At 33.6% G+C, this 22,615-nt stretch overlaps 1 long non-coding RNA gene across 1 annotated transcript in view; it reads right to left on the bottom strand.

The window, feature by feature from the left end:
• The window catches only part of LOC136831167 (uncharacterized), a 380,924-nt gene that overhangs the window by 80,344 nt on the left and 277,965 nt on the right, over positions 1–22,615 (bottom strand). The window contains exon 4 of the long non-coding RNA XR_010850789.1: positions 10,581–10,603. This is a non-coding gene — a long non-coding RNA (uncharacterized lncRNA). The remainder of the gene's footprint in view (positions 1–10,580; positions 10,604–22,615) is intronic.

Genomic DNA, 22,615 nt, shown 5'->3' with positions numbered 1-22,615 from the left:
AGTAGTATGAGTCTTAAAATGGAGACGCAAATCCACAGTTATGTATATGTACATATATTTATGTACATATACATAACTTGGATTTGCTTCTCCATTATTACAGAAAGAAGAGATCCCACTCACTTACTAAAAAAGAATGAAATAAATTAAGAAATAGATAAAAATGTCTTGAATTGCAATGAGAATAATATTAGGGTAGCAATGCATTGCACCTTCTCTTGAACTTTTGATTTTATCGACGGGAGAAAATGCAGTCACTTGAAAATGGATTACAGATAGTATTTTGCAAATGCTTTTGTTGTTTTTGATTGAACTGGCTTTACACAAGCACGGGCTCTTGCTCATAAAGCAGCTTTAAACTAACATGTAGTACGATAGATTTTTGGAACTCCATTTCGGGAAATTCGCCAAAATAGCAAAACAGCGCGTAGCTTCTTTCGCGAAATATGATACACATTGGATTGTGAATGCCGCAAAGAGCCGTATGTATATTTATGTATATTTTAGGATTCGTTTGCGATCTCAAAGAGAGTATTCATGAGGCGCTGAAATATTTATAAAGCGTTTTAACTGTAATGTAGGTTGACGCTGGATCAAACACCCCCCATTCCCCCCCAAAACCCCCTTCATTCTGTATTATTCAGTTGTGTCTGCGTTCAGCGCTGGCGTTCGGGTCGGGTCTTCGGGAGTGTTTGTGGAACCCGGGTCCGGATATTAAATGTTCCCGGATATTAGGAGACGTTAGTACGGTCCTTGGCTTTATTTGTTAAGGGAGTTTTTTTTTTTTTTTGACTGACTTCAGGTTATGTAGAGTACTCCTTGTTTAGCCTTTACGGGGAATCTCTCTCTCTCTCTCTCTCTCTCTCTCTCTCTCTCTCTCTCTCTCTCTCTCTCTCTCTATATATATATATATATATATATATATATATATATATATATATATATATATATATATATATATATATATATATATATATATATATATATATATATATATATAAACACTGTGTATAAACCTGTCTGTTACAACAGTCATTTTGCGGACAGGCATGGCCACGCACAGACCACGGAAGTAGCAGAAGAACTGTCAATCTGTCAGTCTGTCTTGTCAAAGCATCAGCCTTTACTCTACATTACAGGCCTGTCTGTTAAACCGACGTGACTTATCGTCGTAGCTTAACGCATCGTCATTCGCCTTTCTGAATATAGACAGTGTTCGGCTCTCGTCTAGGATCGCAGAGATGTAGAAATCTACCTATTATTATTATTATTATTATTATTATTATTATTATTATTATTATTATTATTATTATTATTATTATTATTTTTATTATTATTATTATTATGTCAGTAGATGAAACCTATTCGCATGGAACAAGCACAAAACTAAAGGGACGACTGACTTGAAATTCTTTAAGCTTCCAAAGAATATACTGGTTTTAACTTCCCACCGCATCAGACCCGACACTGCGGCAGTAACTGATCATGACACAAGGGCAGTGATTTTTATTCATCGCCCTGGGGGAGACGCGGACCCATCCGTCCCCCAGCGACATCTGAGTGGCATGCCACGACACTAACCACTATATCAGCGGACAACTTGGAGGAGAGAGATAGAGAAAGAGAGAGGAATTTGCATATTTTGCATATTTGATCTCGTCTACATAATTATATTTGACGTGAGTACTTAACAAATTTTGGACCACCTCTGCAGTTGGTGCCAAACTTCCTGTGTTTGGGGGGTGGTGAGGGTTAGGGGTGGGGGAAGGAGGTCCTCTTCTTCTTCTTCTTCTTCTCTTCTTCTTCTTCTTCTTCTTCTTCTTCTTCTTCTTCTTTACGATACAGGGGGAGTTATAGCTTCGTTAATATCGACGTTATCACAAAAATATGACGGAATAATTACGCTCATCTTCGCCGGGGGTGGGGTGGGGGGTGTTGAGGGGGAGTTTTAGGAGGGATGGTTAATTAGGGGGTTAATCTGTAATAATGATCTTTCGGTGGAGTTTCGAATTTATGGATTATGGCGAGAAAGTGCTATTATATATCATCGCTTCCGTCGTTACGTTCTGTTTAATGCTATCGATGTTTTTGCATCGGTTGCTGCTACTAGGAGCAGTAGAGCACCCTGCTAGTAGGAACAGAGTGTGCTGCCAGTAGGAGTAGAGTTTGCTACTGGCAGGAGTAGAGCATGCTACTAGTAGCAGTAGAGCTTGCTACTAGTTGGAATAGAGCATGCTACTAGTAGGAGTACAGTATGCTATTACCAGCAGTAGAGGGTGATTTTAGTAGGAGCAGAGCGTGCCGTTAGTAGCAGTAGAGTTTGCTACTAGTAGGAATAGTGTGTGCTACTAGTCGCAGTAAAGTTTGTCACTTGCAAGAGTAGTGTGTGCTACTAGTAGTAGTAGGAATACAGTTTAGTATTACTAGCAGTAGAGAATACAGCTTTGAGTGGCAATACGGCGTGCTACTAGTAGCAGTACAGATTGCTGTTACTAGCAGTAAGAGTAGGGGCAGACCATGCCACTAGTAGCAGTAGTTTGCTACCAGTAAGAGTAGAGCGTGCTACTCATTGCAGTACAGATTGCTATTACTAGCAGTACAGCGTGCTTCTAGTAGGAGCATGTTACAATATACATAGATATATATATATATATATATATATATATATATATATATATATATATATATATATATATATATATATATATATATATATATATATATAGATAGAGATAGAGAGAGAGAGAGAGAGAGAGAGAGAGAGAGAGAGAGAGAGAGATTCCCCCTAAAGGCTAAACAAACAGTACTCTACATAACCTGACGTCAGTAAAAAAAAACCTCCCTGGACAAATACAGCCAAGAATCGTAGTACCGTCTCCTAATATCCGGGAACATTTAATATCCGGACCCGGGTTCCACAAACACTCCCGAAGACCCGACCCGAATGTCAGCGCTGAACGCAGAACGTAGACACAACTGAATAATACAGAAGGAGGGGGGGGGGTGAATGGAGGGAAGGGGTGATCCAGCGTCACCCTACATTACAGTTAAAACGCTTTATTAATATTTAAACGCCTCGTGAATACTCTCTTTGAGATCGCAAACGAATCCTGAAATATACATAAATATACATTCGGCTTTTTACGGCATTCACAATCCAATGTATATCATATTTTGCGAAAGAAACTACGCGCTGTTTTGTATTTTCGCGAATTTCCCGAAATGTGGTTCCAAACTCTATCGTGCTACCTGTTAGTTTAAAGCTGCTTTATGAGCAAGAGCCCGTGCTTCGCTAATGCCAGCTAAATCAAGAGCAACAAAAGCATTTACAAAATACTATCTGTAATCCATTTTCAAGTGACTGCATTTACTCCCGTCTATAATGTCAAAAGTTCAAGAGAAGGTGCAATGCATTGCTACCCTAATACTATCCTCATTGAAATTCAATACAATTTTATCTATTTCTTAAATTATTAATTTATTTTTTTTTCTTTTTTAATGAGTGAGTGGGATCTCTTCTTTTATGTATTTCCTTTTATCACTTCTTACTTCTTCCTACTGAACATCTTAACATTCTTTGGAAGCTTGAATTTCAAGTCAAGGGGCCTGTTCCATGTGAATAGGTTTCATCTTCTGAATAATAATAATAATAATAATAATAATAATAATAATAATAATAATAATAATAATAATAATAATAATAATAATAATAATATCGTCCCGAAAATAGCTTCGAGAGTCATATTTCCAATCTATAAGTCGTTTGAACTATCGAACTTCATACGACCAAAGATCGTAAAACTGAATATCAAATGGCCAAACGTTGATTCATTTCTATGATGAAAAGACTAAATTTTTATAGAGAAATATAAAAAAATAATCGGGAAATAATAAATTTAGGACACACAAAGATGTGTAAATCAAGCTGACTGACCAATACCATATACACAGATATTCATTACAAGTCTACAATGACTGAATGTATGTAATCAACAATCATAATATGAGCGGCATTAGTGGTTAAAAAAACATAATTTTACTAAATGGGGCTTTTTCTACTATTCTCCATTGGATAGTGAAGTTTTGTAGACTTTTCATTATTATTATTATTATTATTATTATTATTATTATTATTATTAATAATAATAATAATAATAATAATAATGCTTCTAACATCTTTCTGCGTGCATTCTAAAACACAATTCTCCTTATCTAACACCATAATAAATTTAATGATTCATAAACCTGTGAAAATATTAAATACCTGAATCAATAATAATAATAATAATAATAATAATAATAATAATAATAATAATAATAATAATAATAATAACAGCTTTAATACTTATGTGCTTGCACTCTGTTATACAATTCTTCTTTCCTAACATTAAAATAAATTTAATGACTGATAAATTTATGAATGTATAAAATACCTGAGCAACATCCACCCCAAAAAAAAACAATAATAATAATACCTATATGCATGCACTATGATACACCTCTCCCCCTTCCTATAATTAAAATAAATTTAGTGACTGATTAATCTGTGAAAATATTAAATATTTAAGCCCCCTCCAAAAATGAATATTAATAATAATAATAATAATAAAAATACCTATGTGCATGCATCTGGTTATACAATACCCCTTTCATAACATTCTAATATATTTGGTGACTGATCAACTTATGAAAATATAATATACTTGAGCACCTAAAAAAAAAAAAAAAATAATAATAATAACAACACTTTTAATACCAATATGCAAGCTTTGTATTGCACAATATCCCCTCCCTAACATTTTAATATATTTGGTGACTGACAAATTTATGAAAATATTAAATATTTAAGCCCCCCCGCCAAAAAAAAAACATCAGCTCCACTTCTCCTACAACTCAAGAAACTGAAAACAAATCTTTCTTTTTCAAAACCACTCGCATTATCATTTTCGCCACAAACGCCACACTACACTCTAATCAATACGTCAGTGCAGCAGGAACAGCAATATAATATATAAGATATAATATGTATATATCTAATAATTTTCGGGGGCATGCAATGGGTCCATAATATCCATGAATTATTATAGATTGCACTGCCAGCTTATCAAGTTGGACGTCACTGACTATTGAAGTTAAATTATATATTGTTATGAGTTTCCACCCAGCTTCATATATATACACACACGGCGCTGATTGCTTAGGACGGTATTTGATGTGTGTGTAGACAGGAGTTTGTTTAAATTGTACGCGCGGTTGGGTGGCAATGTGAATTGTGTCTATTTTGGTGTGGGAGAAATATTTTTTATTATATGTACACACACACACACACACACACACACTGTCTCCATATCCATATATATATATATATATATATATATATATATATATATATATATATATATATATATATATATACATATATATATAATATACAAATGTATATATATGTATATATATATATATATATATATATATATATATATTTATATATCCCATCAAAATACCATCCATTACCAATTGCAAAAGCTGCTTAGGTATAAAAATCAATGACAAATCTTCCCAGCCAATAGGGGAAGGTCGATCTTTATCAACGCTGATTGCCCAAAGCTATCTGAGTGACACGCTAGAAATGAATAATAATAATAATAATAATAATAATAATAATAATAATAATAATAATAATAATAATAATAATAGATATTGTCATTATTACTATTATTCAGAATTTGTTTCGATGAAAACTAAGTACTTCTATAAATATACTAGAATGAAAAATATCTGGATTTCACACAGAACTTGAAAATAATCGATGAACTAAAATAATTACTGTATAAGATACATTTTATCCTGGTCTGCTTCTAATACTACTACTAGAACTTATTATATTAGTAAGAAGGGCGTTCGGAGACCGCAAACCGCAGCCAAGGCTGTGCAGTCCGACCAAACAAGAGGTTTTCCTATCTCTCCCAAAGCAGAAAGAAGGCCACACTTGCAAATCAACAGGAAGCCAAACATAGAAACAAATGAACCAATCTAAGCCAAAGCACAAACTATATTCCTATTTGACCTTTGATCCTATGGTGACCTTGACTTTTCCATTTAGATAAACAAGGCAGAAAAAGTGGATCAAAATAATAAATATAATAAAAGTAATAAGCAAAAATTGAAACAAAAGGAACAAACTAAAGTGCAGCTTATCCTATATTCCTATTTGACCTGTGACCCCATTATGACCTTGACTTTTTAAATTCAGATAAACAAGGCAGAAAAAGTAGAATAAAATAATAAATATACTAAAAGTAACAAGAAGCTAAACATAGGAACAAGTGAACCAAACTAAGTCAAAAGAACATCCTGTATTCCTATTTGACCTGTGACCCCATTATGACCTTGACTTTTCCATTTAGATAAACAAGGCAGAAAAAGTGGATCAAAATAACAAATATAATAAAAGTAATAAGAACACAAAAATAGAAACAAAAGGAACAAACTAAACCAAAAGAAGATCCTATACTCCTCTTTGACCTGTGACCCCATTATGACCTTGACCTTTCACATTTAGATAAACAATGCAGACAAACACAGTGGATGCAAATAATATATATAACAAAAGTAACAAGAAGCCAAAAGTAGAAACAAAAGTAACAAACTATACTAAAAGCATATCCTATATTCCTATTTGACCTGTGACCCCATTACGACCCTGACTTTTCACATTTAGATAAATCAGGCCAAAAAAATATAATGACTCCAATAATGATAACAATAAAAATTAATAATAATTCTCAATATATGACTGCTAATCCTCTCTGGCGACCTCATTCACCGGCTTAACAGACATTTCCGATGACCTTCCGTTCAAGAAAATATTAACTTTGTATCTTTTCGACATCTCCCAAAAATTTTTCCACGGCCGCTAATCCAACAGAATAATCGGGTCAGCACACATTTAATTACTGGCTGAGAGGATTTCGGAAATTTGCTCACAGGAAAGTAATAAAAAAAAAGAGATTTTAAAAAAAGCTACGCAGGACTGGGTCAGCTTATACGATAGAGAATCGTCGCAGGTTGAAAAATATGAATTATACCCGTTTCATAAATGATTTACGTGTAGGCTACGTACGTAAGGGTTTATGTGGTGGGTGTGCATTTATGCTTTTCTCTCTCTCTCTCTCTCTCTCTCTCTCTCTCTCTATCTCTATATCTCTATATATATATATATATATATATATATATATATATATATATATATATATATATATATATATATATATTTTCCTCCTGTTACACCTTTAATATATTCTTACTGTCAATTTATATTTCAGCGCTGAGTGACCTCATAGGTCCCAGCGCTTATTATATATACCTAAATTGTATACATTCCAATTTCAAGAACTTATGCAGCTAGCCAAGACAAGGTTCCGTTAAAATTACCTTTCCATTAGATCTGTACGTGAATTCTGCCCTAAAATGGAAGACTGTAGTATCTGCAAAAATCCCAAACTGATTGGCCTTGGTAGACACTGCAAATTTTCCCATGCCTTAAGAATTTTGCAGATCCCAAGACAAATGGGACCATTAAAATTAGCATTGAAGATCTGGGACCCATTCTGCCTTAAAATGGAAGACTGCAATATCTGCAAAAATACCAAAATGAGGAAAATGGTAGACACTGCAGTTTTCCATTGCCTTACTACTGATTTTGCAGATACTGCAAATATGACCCCCTAATTATAGCATTGAAGAATGGGACCCATTCTGCCTTAAATTGGAAGACTGCAGTATCTGCAAAAATACAAAACAGAAAAATGGTAGACACTGCAGTTTTCCCCTGCCTTACAACTGATTTTGCAGATACTGCAAAAGGGACCCACTGATGCTCAGTTTTGCATAACTGCGCAGGTATAACTGACCGTTAGTGGGTTCATTTTTGTCTGCGCAGGCCGACTGTGCAGGCATGACTGTGCATGTACAACTGAACGTTAGCGGGTTCAGTTTTGCCTGCGCAGGTATAACCGGGCGGTAGCGGCGGCCTTCGGAGATGAATATATTGGCAGTTTTGTTTATTTTTACGAACACCATCTAATTAACCACTCGCGTCACTAAACGGAACTGCAATTACAATAAGCCTCCATACATTATCTGATAATGCAGATAATCCGAAATTGATGGAATGGCGACAAAAACGCTGAAAATATAATAATAATAATAATGGCCTTTTCAAAACATTCCCTTTTTTCATAACTTGCCGAATTATCGGGGCGAATAATATACTCGCTGTTGTTTTATCCCTTTTTCTCTAGAATATACTTAGTGAGTATTAATGAATATTAATGAATATGAATTGGCAGTCCGCATAAAATATGCATTATACCCCGTGTTATGCTAATTCGTCTCGCCGTGAAGCCTGATGACGATTCTTTCCAGATAAAAGCGAATTACTTATATAATCCGGCATCTAAAAAAAAAAAAAAAAAAGCTAATTACTTCGATAATCCGGCATCTGAAAAAAAGAGAAAAAAAATTACTTCGATAATCTGGAATCTAAAAAAAAAAACTCTAATTACTTCGATAATCCGCATCTCATGTTAAACGAATTTGTCATGCTTACAATTATTATTACAACAGCGGCGGCGTTGGCGGCGGTGGAATATACATGTCCGCTCGCCCGAAAAAAAAAATGAAATTAGTATGGGTGTATAATCCTCTTATGAAGCTTTTTAATGATCTCGTAGTGGGTTTTATAGTCTCGCCTGAATCTGGATTTCGAAAATTGGGTACTTGAACAGTTTTTTTTTTTTTATCTTTCTCTTTTACTTCTTTTTTTTTTTGAGGGTTTGGTGGATATTCCGAAGAGAATTAAAACTTCGGCTGTTTACGTTTTTTATTCTTTTTTTTGCAAAATGTTTCATTAAGTTTTTCACTCCCCCAGAGATTAATGCAACACAAACGTTCAGTGTGGTATGGCCAACAGAGCTCAGCTATTTTTAACCACATAAATAACCATAATCACAGAATAAACTGGAATTTGTCCAGCATAATTCATAACAGCAATTGTCGGTTCAAAAGCCAGATGGTAGAATCAGCTTTGATTAAACAAAGAAATACGATGAACCTTTCAAAAGGAGCTTGGGACTCTGATATTATAGATCAAATCTTCCTCCATCTGGTGATTAAGAAGATTAAGAAGCTGTCAACTTGAGTGACGTAACGGCTGACCTCTGGAAGTCTTGGTATAAATACCGCTTTTCTGTAATTTCTCATTCATTATTTGCCTGATGAGAGAGACAGATTGGTCTCTGAAATATAGCATTAACTTTCTACCTTTTGGCATTTTCATGGGATTCTTTTCTTAGATGGAATTCTGATTTAATGGAAAATATTTCACAGTCATATATATATCTATATCTATCTATCTATCTATCTATCTATATATATATATATATATATATATATATATATATATATATATATATATATATATATATATATATATATATATATATATATATAAACCCATCCTTCCTGACTTCACATAAGCAACCATATAACTCTAATTTCCTATATATTTCCCGAGGAAATCAAGAAACTCCCCTGCGTGGCTTTTTCCCTTATTATTTCCCTGCTTCTAATCCCTACAGCTTTTTAGGGGAACCAATTTCTACTTGCTTCTCTCTCTCTCTCTCTCTCTCTCTCTCTCTCTCTCTCTCTCTCTCTCTCTCTCTCTCTCTCTCTCTCTCCAATAACTTCCTGCAGGAGGCGAGTTTATTGTTCCCCGTGGGATCAAAATCCCTCCCCATATTTTCTCATTCTTCTCTCCCCGTATTTTTTTCTCCTTTTTTTATAGACCTACCAAGTATAAGAGGCCTACTTTATAGTCCTAAGGGAAAACAAGAAAAGGGGAAGATAGGAAAATATGATAACGAGTTCGGAATACTTCCAAACCGCACGGTAGGCAGATAAATCCTTACGTTTCCCCTCAAACTCTGCATTATGATTTATGAATTACGACACGGATGGGAGAGAATTACCGAACGTTTCCCTGACCAATAGGATACGATAGAATATAGAATCAAGGCTAAAGAACAAGCGCTGGGACCTATAAGGTCATTCATCGATGAAATGGAAATTGATAGTAAAGAAGGTTTGAAAGGTGTAACAGGAGGAAAACCCTTTGCAGTTACACTATGAATAAATTATTAGGAGAGGGTTGAGGAAAGTAAGATGGAAGAGGAGAACATGAACGGAGGTACAGTCAAAGGAACGAAAGGGGCCGCAGCTAGGGGCCGAAGGGACGCTGCAAAGACTATAATTAATAAACGCGTGTGCCCGCAAGTTGATATCTGGGGACCCAAATTATATGAATAAAGTATTGTGTATGATATCTACATACTGTAGCGTCAAATGATTCACTTACCAGCAAATATTATCTGACAGAGGCTAATCTACTGTCATGGAGGAGAAAGTACACTACATTAATCTCACTTCATTCTTTTAAATATTACATTTATTCTAATTGATCTATTTCCAAGAACAAACAAAAAAATAAACAAGAGAATAAGGAAACAATGAAGCCTTACCACAAACGAAGCGGCAGACCCACCTGTAAAGGAGAGAAAGCTAAATTAGTTTTTGATAAGAGATGAGACACAATTCGAAAGAAATATTACCTTCCCGGGAGTGGTGACGAAAATAATAACTGTAAAAGTAGTACCTGTAGAAACAGTATCTATACAACATAATACCTGCATGAATGAGTAGTTATAAAGAAAAGTTGTTACATATAAAATAGTATCTATAGGCACTAGGATGAAGACTGGAACTAAATATACATTTTCCTCCATAAGTATGTTATGTAAAGCAAATATCCATATTTATACATATCTACATATATATACATATATATATATATATATATATATATATATATATATATATATATATATTTACAATGTACGAGTGATTTATTTTTTTGTTAGCATTCAAATACACTAATGGACAAAGATGTACAGATACGTATAATGTATATGAAGAAAATATATAAAACTATATATATATATATATATATATATATATATATATATATATATATATATATATATATATATATATATATATATATAAATATATATATATACATGTATGTATATTTATCAAACACATAATATATATATATATATATATATATATATATATATATATATATATATATATATATATATATATATATATATATATATATATATATATATATATCACACATACATATGTCAAAAGACCCTGTCAAACTCCACGACCTGCGATCCCCTTCTACAATCCACTTCAAATAAAACGCGAGAGAGCAAAAAATATCGGTAAGAGGCGAGAAAATTCTTCTTCTGGTCGACACTGTGAAAAATTCCACAGAATTGATGGAATCGAGAAAAGTGCATCTGATTGGACGCCATCCAAGGTTAGGCAGGAGGAGGAGGAGGAGGAGGAAGGAGGAGGAGGAGGAGGAGGAGGAGGAGGAGGAGGAGGAGGAGGAGTTCTTAAGTGTACCCATCCAGAAAACAGGCAAGTGTTGTCTCACCGCGTCTTTTCTTCTCACTTATTGGATATCACCTCTGTATCTTTTTATTCTTCTTAATCTTCTTCTTCTTCTTCTTTTCCTTCTCCTCTTCTTCTTCTTATTCTTCTTCATTTTCCTCTCTTCCCTCTTCTTTTTCCCCTCTTCTTCTATTTCTTCTTCTTCTTTTTTTTCATTGCTCTTGTCCCTCTTCTTCTAATCCTTGTTCCTCTTCTTCTCCTTCTCCTTCTTCTTCCTCTACTTTTTCTTCTTCCTCTCATTCTTCTTCTTCTTCTTCTTCTTCTTCTTCTTCTTCTTCTTCTTCTTCTTCTTATTATTATTATTATTATTATTATTATTATTATTATTATTATTATTATTATTATTATTATTATAACCTTTTACTTTCTCCTATTCTAGTTTCACTTCTTCGTCTTTGTATCTTCTCTTCCGACTTTCTACTCTCTTTCTCTCAATGATTCCTTCTTCCCTTCTACTTATTTTCTGTTTCTCCGTCTCTCATTCCTCCTCCTCCTCCTCCTCCTCGATTTTTATAACATTTTCACTGCCATTTCCATCTTACCTAACACTTGTCATGATTCATAATTCCTCCACTTCTGCACTAACCCAGTGGGCCCGGGTTCGACTCCTGACCGGGACGCGGGCACAGGGTAGGTCCATCAAAAAAACCGCTGTGACCTTTTGGCACAGAGAGTGATTTAAGTACCTGGTAGTTGAACGACTTTGTTGGTGGTCGCAGTACTGGTTTTAAAAAGGGGTGTAAGCTTAGCTTTCTGGAGCGAGGTTTTCCTGATGGGAAATAGCGTGTGATAGACATTATATATATATACTGTATATATATATATATATATATATTTATGTATATATATATATTTATATATATATATATATATATATATATATATATATATATATATATATATATATATATATATATATATATGTTTAATCATAAAATACTGGAGGATGAGGAAAAGAAACTATTTATACAACCTGAATCTCAGAATTTTTAATCATCACCTAATCAAACAATCCTGTGTGTGTGTGTGTGTGTGTGTGTAGACATCTCCGCACCTTTTCATTTCGAAGGTTGGCGTAATCCCCTTCCCGTGAAATGAGCTCCTTCTCCACCTTTCCTCCAACAATGTTGGGGGCGGCGCCCCTCTCCATTAATTCTTCAGTATTTTCCTTGTCCTTGACCCCCGTCCCGGAAAGTTTGTGACAATTTTGTATTTTTCTCGTCGCGAAATAGAATATTATCTTTCACTCTCTCTCTCTCTCTCTCTCTCTCTCTCTCTCTCTCTCTCTCTCTCTCTCTCTCTCTCTAGATGTCAGTCTTTACGCTTTAACACATAGATATCTCGACGGTATTGAGTGACTGAGTGATTGATCGATTGATTTAATATTAGATTATCCGAGCCACCTGTGCTGCGTATTCATTCAGTTATGTTGTTTTCAATATATGAATTTCGCATTTTAGAAGTTGTGCTTCAGAGACACACATTAAATTCAGTAATAAAGTGAAAGCGTTCAGTAATATATATACATACATACATATATATATTATATATATAAATAAGTATATTAATATACAAATTATATATATATATATATAAATATATTTATAATATTTATACATATATATACATATATATATATATATATATATATATATATATATATATATATATATATATCTTTCACATTATCACTGAATTAATCAAAAGTGTGTGTCCGATGCGCAACTTATGAAACATGACCTATATCGAAAACAATAAAAGAATCACTACGATGTCCAGACGCCACAGATAATTAACTTTCAATCAATCATTCAATCAATCAATGAGTATTAAAGTGTAACGACTGGCATCAGTAAAAATAGAAATAGTGAAAGATAATGTTTTTTTGTCGCGACGACAAAAATGTTAAAAACGAAAAAGAAAAAAAAATTGTTTTACTTGAAGGAAAAGAATGACACAAACTTTCCGGGCCGGGAGTCAAGGACCGAGAAAATGAAGAATTAATGGAGGGGGCGCCGCCCCCAACATTGTTGGAGGATAGGCGGAGAAGAAGCTCATTTTACGGGAAGGAGATTACGCCAACCTTCGAAATACACACACACACACACACACACACGACTTCATTGGCCGATGATTAAAAATTCTGAGGAGCCAGGTTTTATATATATAGTTTCTTCTCATCCTCCGCGACGTGACGTCACGCTGAGAATGACTGGCGAAATACCTGTGTACTTCAGTTTTTTGTGGGTGTGGGTATGTATATGTATAAGGGTATACATATGTGTATATATATTATATATATAATGTATATATACATATACATACATATATGTATATATATATATATACATATATGTTACATACATATGCACACACACATGATCCTGCCACTATTAATTAATATTCAAAGTCTAACTTCTCCTGTGAACGCTGTACCCGGTCTGCCCAAAGTTAGGGGTCAGCAAAGGAATTGGGTAATACCTGGGCCATGTCTGGCCAAGTTTTCGTAATGCCAGAACTATACCAAGAACCTGTACTGGACTTGGATTATGATGCATCACTATTATTATTATTATTATTATTATTATTATTATTATTATTATTATTATTATTATTGGATTGGAAATCTATTCATATGGAACAAGCCCACCACAGGGGCCATTGACTTGAAATTCAAGCTTCCAAAGAATATTAAGGTGTTCATTAGGAAGAAGTAAGAGGAAGTAAAGGGAAATGAAGAAAGAAGAGATCCCACTTATTAAAATCAGAAAAATAAATAAATTAATAAATAGATAAACAGATAAAAATGTATTAAAATAAAAGAAGAATTGTATGAGAGTAGTAAGAACGAAAACATTTACAAAAGTTGTATATCAATAAAATCTGAAACTCCTACATCAATATGATGGAAATATTCAAATACGTTATTTGGGAATACTGCACATTGTGAAAACTGTCAGGCAAGAGCCTGTTATTTTTAATGAGTTAGAAACGGGATTTTAAACGAAATGAACAGGAAAAATAGCTCAGCAATAATTAGGGCATACTTTGTTCTTAATGACAATAATTACGTGTATATGATAAGAATTATGATATATACTATATGTATGTATGTATATATATATATATATATATATATATATATATATATATATATATATATATATATATATATATATATATATATATATATATATATATCCACATATGCATGTATATATATATATATATATATATATATATATATATATATATATAGATGAGTGTACGTATATTCTATAAATATAGATAGATAGATATGTCGCTTTAAAACACACAAAAAATGACCCTTTATATTTCGGTATTGCTTTTTGAGCATAACGTTACTTCCGGCAGAACAATTAGAGAGGCGAACGCCGCATAGATTTCGTTTGAATGAAATCAGAGTCTCTCTCTCTCTCTCTCTCTCTCTCTCTCTCTCTCTCTCTCTCTCTCTCTCTCTCTCTCTCTCTTTACATACAATGGTAATGGACTATGTACGTTTTTCAAAATGAAACATTGCAGTGCATTTAATATTAAAATCATTTTCTTTCTCTGATGATGTTATATATATATATATATATATAAATATAATTATTATATATATATATGATAATTATATATATAAATATATATATATATATATATAAAATATATATATTTATATATATATATATATATATATATATATATATATATATATATATATGTGTGTATACATTTATATATTCTTTTTCAAAAATTTTGATGGGATGCCGCTGCTAGCCCCACGCCCTATTCCACTGTATTTGTATGCAAGTGTGTGTGTGTGTGTATAAGCACCACTGCACACGACTTTCCCCTTGGTAATACAATGCCATTATATAGTGCCATTACACAGTGCCATTATAAAACACCATACTTCATTATGCCTTCCCTCACACATCGCTCTGGACCTGCGTGCACGTGTGGCGAGTGCACCTGTCCACACATGTGTCGCAGGCACTGAAATAATCACAAATAATCACTGCTTGCAAAGGACCCGGCGCTCGTTACTGACTTTGAGAAACACTGTATTTAAAGTTCGGCCATTTCGGTTAATCTTTCCCGAAGACGCGTTATTAAGCAATTAGGGCATCAACTCTGGTTTCTGTAATTGGGGCGGACTTCCCAGCCTGCATAATTCGCCTTGCAATTACTCAGTAATTGTGGAAAAGATTTCTTACTGGTTTTACCTTTTAATATGTTCTTTTTTTTGGGGGGGGGCGCGAAGAAAGGATCCTTCATCATTGCGAAAAAAGAAATCAATCTTCAAGGATTTCTAAGTTGACTTCTGACAGGTTTTCTCTTTTTTTTTTTTTTGAAGGGAGGAAAGAAAGGTCCTTCTCCACTGCGAAAAAAGAAATCTCTTTTCAAGGATTTCAAAGATGATTCCTTACTGGTTTTCTCTTTCTTTTATTTTTTATTTATTTATTTGTTTATTTATTTTTTGGAGGGGGAAGAAAGGTCCTTCTCCATTGCGGAAAAATAAATCTCTCTTCAAGGATTTCAAAGCTGATTTCTTACTGGTTTTCTCTTTTGGGGGAGCAGGAAGGGTTTTAAGGCTGATTTCTCACTGGTGTTCTTTTTAATTTTTTTCTTTTTGGGGGGAGGAAAGAAAGGATCCTTGTCCATTGCGAAAAAAGAAATCTCTCTTCAAGGATTTCAAAGCTGATTTCTTAGTGGTTTTCTGCTTTTTTATTTTTTTTTTGGGGGGAGGAGAGGTCCTTCTCCATTGCGAAAAAAGAAATCTCTCTTCAAGGATTTCAAAGCTATTATCTAGTTTTCTTCTTTTATTTTTTTTTTTTTTCATATTTTAATCATTTGAAACCTGTCGTCTAGTTACTCCTTCTCCTTCTTATTCTTTTACTTCTTATATTTTAACAATTTACTTACATTTTTATAGATCTATCTTTCAATTTGTTAACGTATTTCTTCTTTTCCAATAAGTGATCTCTTCTTCCTATAACTCCTCTTACCTTCTGCTACTTCTTTCAAAGGAACATCATAATATTCTTTGGAAGCTTGAATTTCAAGTCTGTGGCCCCCTCTGGTGGGCTTGTTCCATTTGAATAGGATCTAGGATTTATCAGGATCTAGGATTCATAATTTACCAGAATTTAGAATTTATCACGATTTAGGATTTATCAGGATCTAGGATTTATCAGGACCTATGATTTATCAGGATCTAGGATTTATCAGGATCTAAGATTTATCAAGATCTAGGACTTACCAGGATAAGGATTTATCAGGACCTAAGATTTATCAGGATTCAGGATTCATCAGGATCTAGGATTTATAAGGACCTAAGATTTATAAGGAACTAAGATTTATCAGGATCTAGGACTTATAAGGATCTAGAATTAGGATATATCAGGATCTAGGATATATCAGGATCTAGGATTTATCAGGATCTAGGATTTATCAAGATTTAGGATATATCAGGATCTTGGATATATCAGGATTTTGGATATCTCAAGATCTAGTATTTATCAAGATTTAGGATTTATCGTGATCTAGGATTTATCAGGATTTAGGATTTAACAAGATTTAAGATTTATCAGGATCTAGGATTTATCAGGACCTAAGATTCATCAGGATCTAGGATTCATCAGGGTCAGTATCTAGGACTCATCACGATACAGGATTTATCAGCATCAGGATTTAGGATTTAACAGAGTCCAGAATTTATGAGGATTTAGGATTTAACAGGATCTAGGATTTATGAGGACGCATAAGATTTATCAGGACCTAAGATTTATCAGGATCTGGGACTTATCACGATATAGGATTTATCAGTATCAGGATTTCTGGATTTATCAGGATCGGTATATAGGATTTATCAGGATCAGGATACTCCTATCAGGATATATTATTCATCAGGATCAGGAAATAGAATTTAACAGTACCAGGATTTAGGACTTACCAGGATATATGATTGATCAGGATCAAGATCTAGGATTTATTAGGATCTAGGATTTTTTTAAATTTTAAACCTCCCTCCAAATGGAAATTGTAAATGTATATATTAGTTTAGTACGTAACAATTAATCCTTTTGGGTACAAAGATGAAATTATAAAAAGCAAACAAAACCGTAGGATATATTTTAATCCTTCCTGCTTTGGAGGATGGAGAAACGACAGGATATTATATCTTCTCTTTTTGTTTGAGCTTTGTTCGTTTTCTCATATCCTCTCGGACTGTAAAATACTTCCAGCGTAATAAATGAAAATACAAAAAGACATTCCTGGAATACACAAAAGTGTTACAGTGAAAGGAATGTCATTACTACCCCAAAGCAATTTTATTTTAATAACCTACTTACTTTTAGTTGCCTGTAAAAGAAAACTATTGTGCCGGCTTTGTTTGTCCGTCCGCACTTTTTCTGTCCGCCCTCAGATCTTAAAAACTACTGAGGCTAGAGGGCTGCAAATTGGTATGTTCATCATCCACCCTCCAGTCATCAAACATACCAAATTACAGCCCTCTAGCTTCAGTAGTTTTTAATTTATTGAAGGTTAAAGTTAGCCATAATCGTGCTTCTGGCAACGATAGAGGATAGGCCACCATTGGGCCATAATTAAAGTTTCATGGGGCGTGGCTCATACAGCATTATACCGAGACCTCCGAAAGATAAATCTGTTTTCGAAGGCCTTGATTTTACGCTGTAGCGGCTGTACAGAAAACTGGATTGCGCCGAAGAAACTTCGCCACATTTTTTACATGTCTTTATCTATTAATTGGTTATTTTTTTATTTTCTGATAACTGATCTCTGTTTTCTTTCTTTCCTAATACCTTCTGTTACTTCTTTCCAATGAACACCATAATATTCTTTGGAAGTTTGAATATCAAGTCATTGGACCCTTTGGGGGTCTTGCTCAGAGATGAACCCTATTCATATGGAACAAGCCCACCACAGGGGCCACTGACTTCAATTTCAAGCTTCCAATGATGATGATGATGATTATTATTATATTATTATTATTATTTAGAAGATGAACCCTATTCATATGGAACAAGCCCTCCACAGGGCCCACTGACTTCAATTTCAAGCTTCCAAAGATTATTATTATTATTATTATTATTATTATTATTATTATTACTATTATTATTATTATGCAGATGAACCCTATTCATATGGAACAAGCCCACCAAAGGGACCACTGACTTCAATTTCAAGCTTCCAAAGATTATTATTATTATTATTATTATTATTATTATTATTATTATTATTATTATTATTATTATTATTATTATTATTATTATTCATTAGATGAGCCCTACTCGTATGGAACAAGCCCACCACAGGGGTCACTGACTTGAAATTCAAGACGCTTCCAAAAATTGTGATGGTGTTTATTACAAAAATCGTAACGGGAAGTAAAGGGAAAATGCAAAAAGAAGAAATCACTTATTTAAAAAGAAAAAATAACAGATTAATAAACAGATGGAAAAAATGTAAGTAAATTATTATATTACAAGGAGAACTGTATTTCTTGAGTTTCCATTTTCCCAAAAAAATCATTCTCATGGGGTATTTTCCCCTTACCCACACATCATTTCAGGAAAATATTGCGTGCACAAAAAAAAAAGTGCCAAAAAGTGCCCTTTCAGACGAAATCTACGCCCTACTCTGCGCTGCATGAGAACAGAATAAGCTGCGGGAGGGATCGCAAAGACGAATTAAATATTAAATGCAGATTCCTCCCGGAATCTATTCCCACTTTTTTGCCTAATGGAATCCAGCCGTAAAAAATGTCATGTGAAAGATTCCAGTTGGAACTCGTCCATTACCGCATCAAGATAAGAAGTCTTCAGGTTACTCGGCTCCTGCAGAGAAAGTTATTTATATACTTTCTCCGCGGAGAAAGTTACATACTTTCTCCATCTTTATTCTGTTTCTCGAATTTTTATTTATTTATTTTCTGGGGGCCGAAAGGCGACGGTGCTGGCTGGAACGCGAAAGCTAGTTTGAAGAAATTCCGTCTCGGAGAATATTAAGGAGTGTAAATATTCAAAGATGTTTTCTCCAGCTTCTAAACAAGTTACTAAACTCCCGGCGAAACTGAGTTACAGAATGTTACGGTAATGAGTTTTTTTTTTAATTCTTCATGAGTTTTTTTTTTAATTTCCTGAAGAACTGGTTTATGAAAATCCTTTGAAAAAAGTCCAAAATGTTTCAAGGTATTTTTTCTTTATCTCGAAAAAATAGTTTTAAATTTATTTTTTCCAATTCTTCATGAGTTCTTTTTTATTTCCTGAAGAACTGTTTTATGAAAATCCTTTGGAAAAGTTCCAAAATTTTTCAAGATTTTTTTTTATCTCAAAAACTATGTTTTTCAACTTACTCTTTTTTTAGCTTTGTCTGTCCGTCCGCACTTTTTTCTGTCCGCCCTCAAATCTTAAAAACTACTGAGGCTAGAGGGCTGTAAATTGGTATGTTGATCATCCACCGTCCAATCATCAAGCATACCAAATTGCAGCCCTCTAGCCTCAGTAGTTTTTATTTTATTGAAGATTAAAGTTAGCCATAATCGTGCTTCTGGCAACGATATAGGATAGGCCACCACCGGTGGTTGCTTAAAGTTTCATGGGCCGCGTTTCATACAACATTGTACCGAGACCACCGAAAGATAGATCTATTTTCGGTAGCAGTGATTATACGCTGTACAGAAAAACTGATTGCGCCGAAGACACTTCGGCGCATTTTTTACTTGTTTTTCTTCTATTTACAATAATCTAGTAGTTCGGTTAACCCTTGATATATTGCTCAGTAAATTTGAACAACAATGGTTTGGTCAATACTTGGATGGGTGACCTCAGTTTAAATAAAAAGCTGTAGGCAGATCGTCCATCTAATTCATGGTTAATTAAAACGTGTATCTGCATAAAGATCAAATTAACCAGCTGCTGAGATAATTTTATCTCTCTCTCTCTCTCTCTCTCTCTCTCTCTCTCTCTCTCTCTCTCTCTCTCAATTCTTGAAGCACTCCCTCGCCTCAGCAGTGAATTAATGAGTTTGCACAGAATTTCTTTTTTTGAAACTGAAGACATCAAATGGAAACAAGTTGTTCAGTAACTACTGACAGACAGCTGGCTTCGTTAGGAAAGTAATACATAAAAGTGTATATACTGAATTTATATATATATATATATATATATATATCATATATCTATATATATATATTATATATATATATACATATGAACATTTCACCATCTATATCATATTTTACAGCTGGGGCAATTATTTCACATCCGCTCCAGTCTCTCCATTGTTCAAATGCAAACATATTTTTTCCCCCTCTCAGGAGAGGGAACAGATGATAGATAATCTAGCTTTTGTCTAGCTCCCCCTTATCCAGGGAGTTTTTATTTTGATTTGGACCCCTGCAGGGACCAAAAACAAACAAAAAAAAAAAAGAGGCAAAAGATACAGTGGAAAGTGAATGGGCGGTGATGATGATGCTTTTGGTGAAACACATGTACTCAATTGTTACAAGGTTTTACAGCTGTAATACTGCTTGTTGAGAAATATCATTTCAGTATGTATGTATGTATGTATGTATGTATGTATGTATGTATGTATGTATGTATGTATGTATGTATGTATGTATGTATGTATGCATACAGGAGGAAATTTCTAGTTATGTGAATTGTATTACAAATTGTATACTTACACAATTCATATTTTTGTGGAATTATAAGGGTAAATTCCAGTTATATGAATTGTACTACAAAATTTATGCTTACACATTTCATATTATTGTGGAATTATATGAGGAAATTTCCGGTTATATGAATAATGTATTACAAAATGTATACTTACACAATTCATATTATTGTGGAATTTTAGGAGGAAATTCCAGTTATATGAATTGTATCACAAATTGTATACTTACACAATTCATATTTTTGTGGAATTATAGGGGTAAATTCCAGTTATATGAATTGTACTACAAAATTTATGCTTACACAATTCATATTATTGTGGAATTATAGGAGGAAATTCCAGTTATATGAATTGTATTACAAAATGTATACTTACACAATTCATATTATTGTGGAATTACAGGAGGAAATTCCAGTTATAAGAATTGTATTACAAATTGTATACTCAGTACATATATATTGTGGAATATATATAAATATATATTATATGAATTGTATATATAAATTGTATATATATATATATGTATATATATATATATATATATATATATATATATATATATATATATATATATAATGTGTGTGTATATTATATATATAGTTGCACTATGAACCAATTATTAGGAGAGGGTTGAGGAAAGTAAGACGGAAGAAAGAGAAAATAAACGGAGCTACAATAAAATGAATAAAAGAGGGAAAGCATTCAGATACCGTTTGGACTTCGTCCGCATTTAACTTAAACGTTTCGTATCCATGAAATATCGCCCGAGATCGATCCGCGTAGCGTGTGACCAAGCGCCCATCGCTTGGAGTCTTATTTGTCAGGATTATGAGAGCTTATACTCGGTAGTGCAGCTTTATTTTTTAAAGCTTGAAGCTTGGAGCTTGATGCAAGCTCCACGTCGCGCCGAAATAAATAGCTTCAGAGTTGTTATGCTACAACCCCCTTTCATTCCTTTTACTGTACCTCCGTTCATCTTCTTTTCTTCCATCTTGCTGTCCTTAACCCTCTCCTAACAACTGTTTCATAGTGCAACTGCTTTGAGGTTTTCCTCCTGTTACGCCTTTCAAACCTTTCTGCTCTCAATTTCCCTTTCAGCGCTGAATGACCTCATACGTAGATCCCAGTGCTTAGCCTTTGGCCTAAATTCTGTATTCCATTCCACTCCAAAGTGTATAATCAGCATCGGCTATCAAGTCTTGGAAATAAATCGATATGTTAAATTTTATCAGAAACATCAACATCTGCAGTTAATCCAGTTATAAACTTCTTGAAAAAAATTGTAATATTGATGATATATTATGAAAGAAAAGAG

The sequence above is a fragment of the Macrobrachium rosenbergii genome, chromosome 48 (genome assembly GCF_040412425.1).
Source record: "Macrobrachium rosenbergii isolate ZJJX-2024 chromosome 48, ASM4041242v1, whole genome shotgun sequence".
NCBI lineage: Eukaryota > Metazoa > Arthropoda > Malacostraca > Decapoda > Palaemonidae > Macrobrachium > Macrobrachium rosenbergii.
The sequence above is the reverse complement of the archived record's forward strand: the minus strand, read 5'-3'. Positions and strand labels throughout refer to the sequence as shown.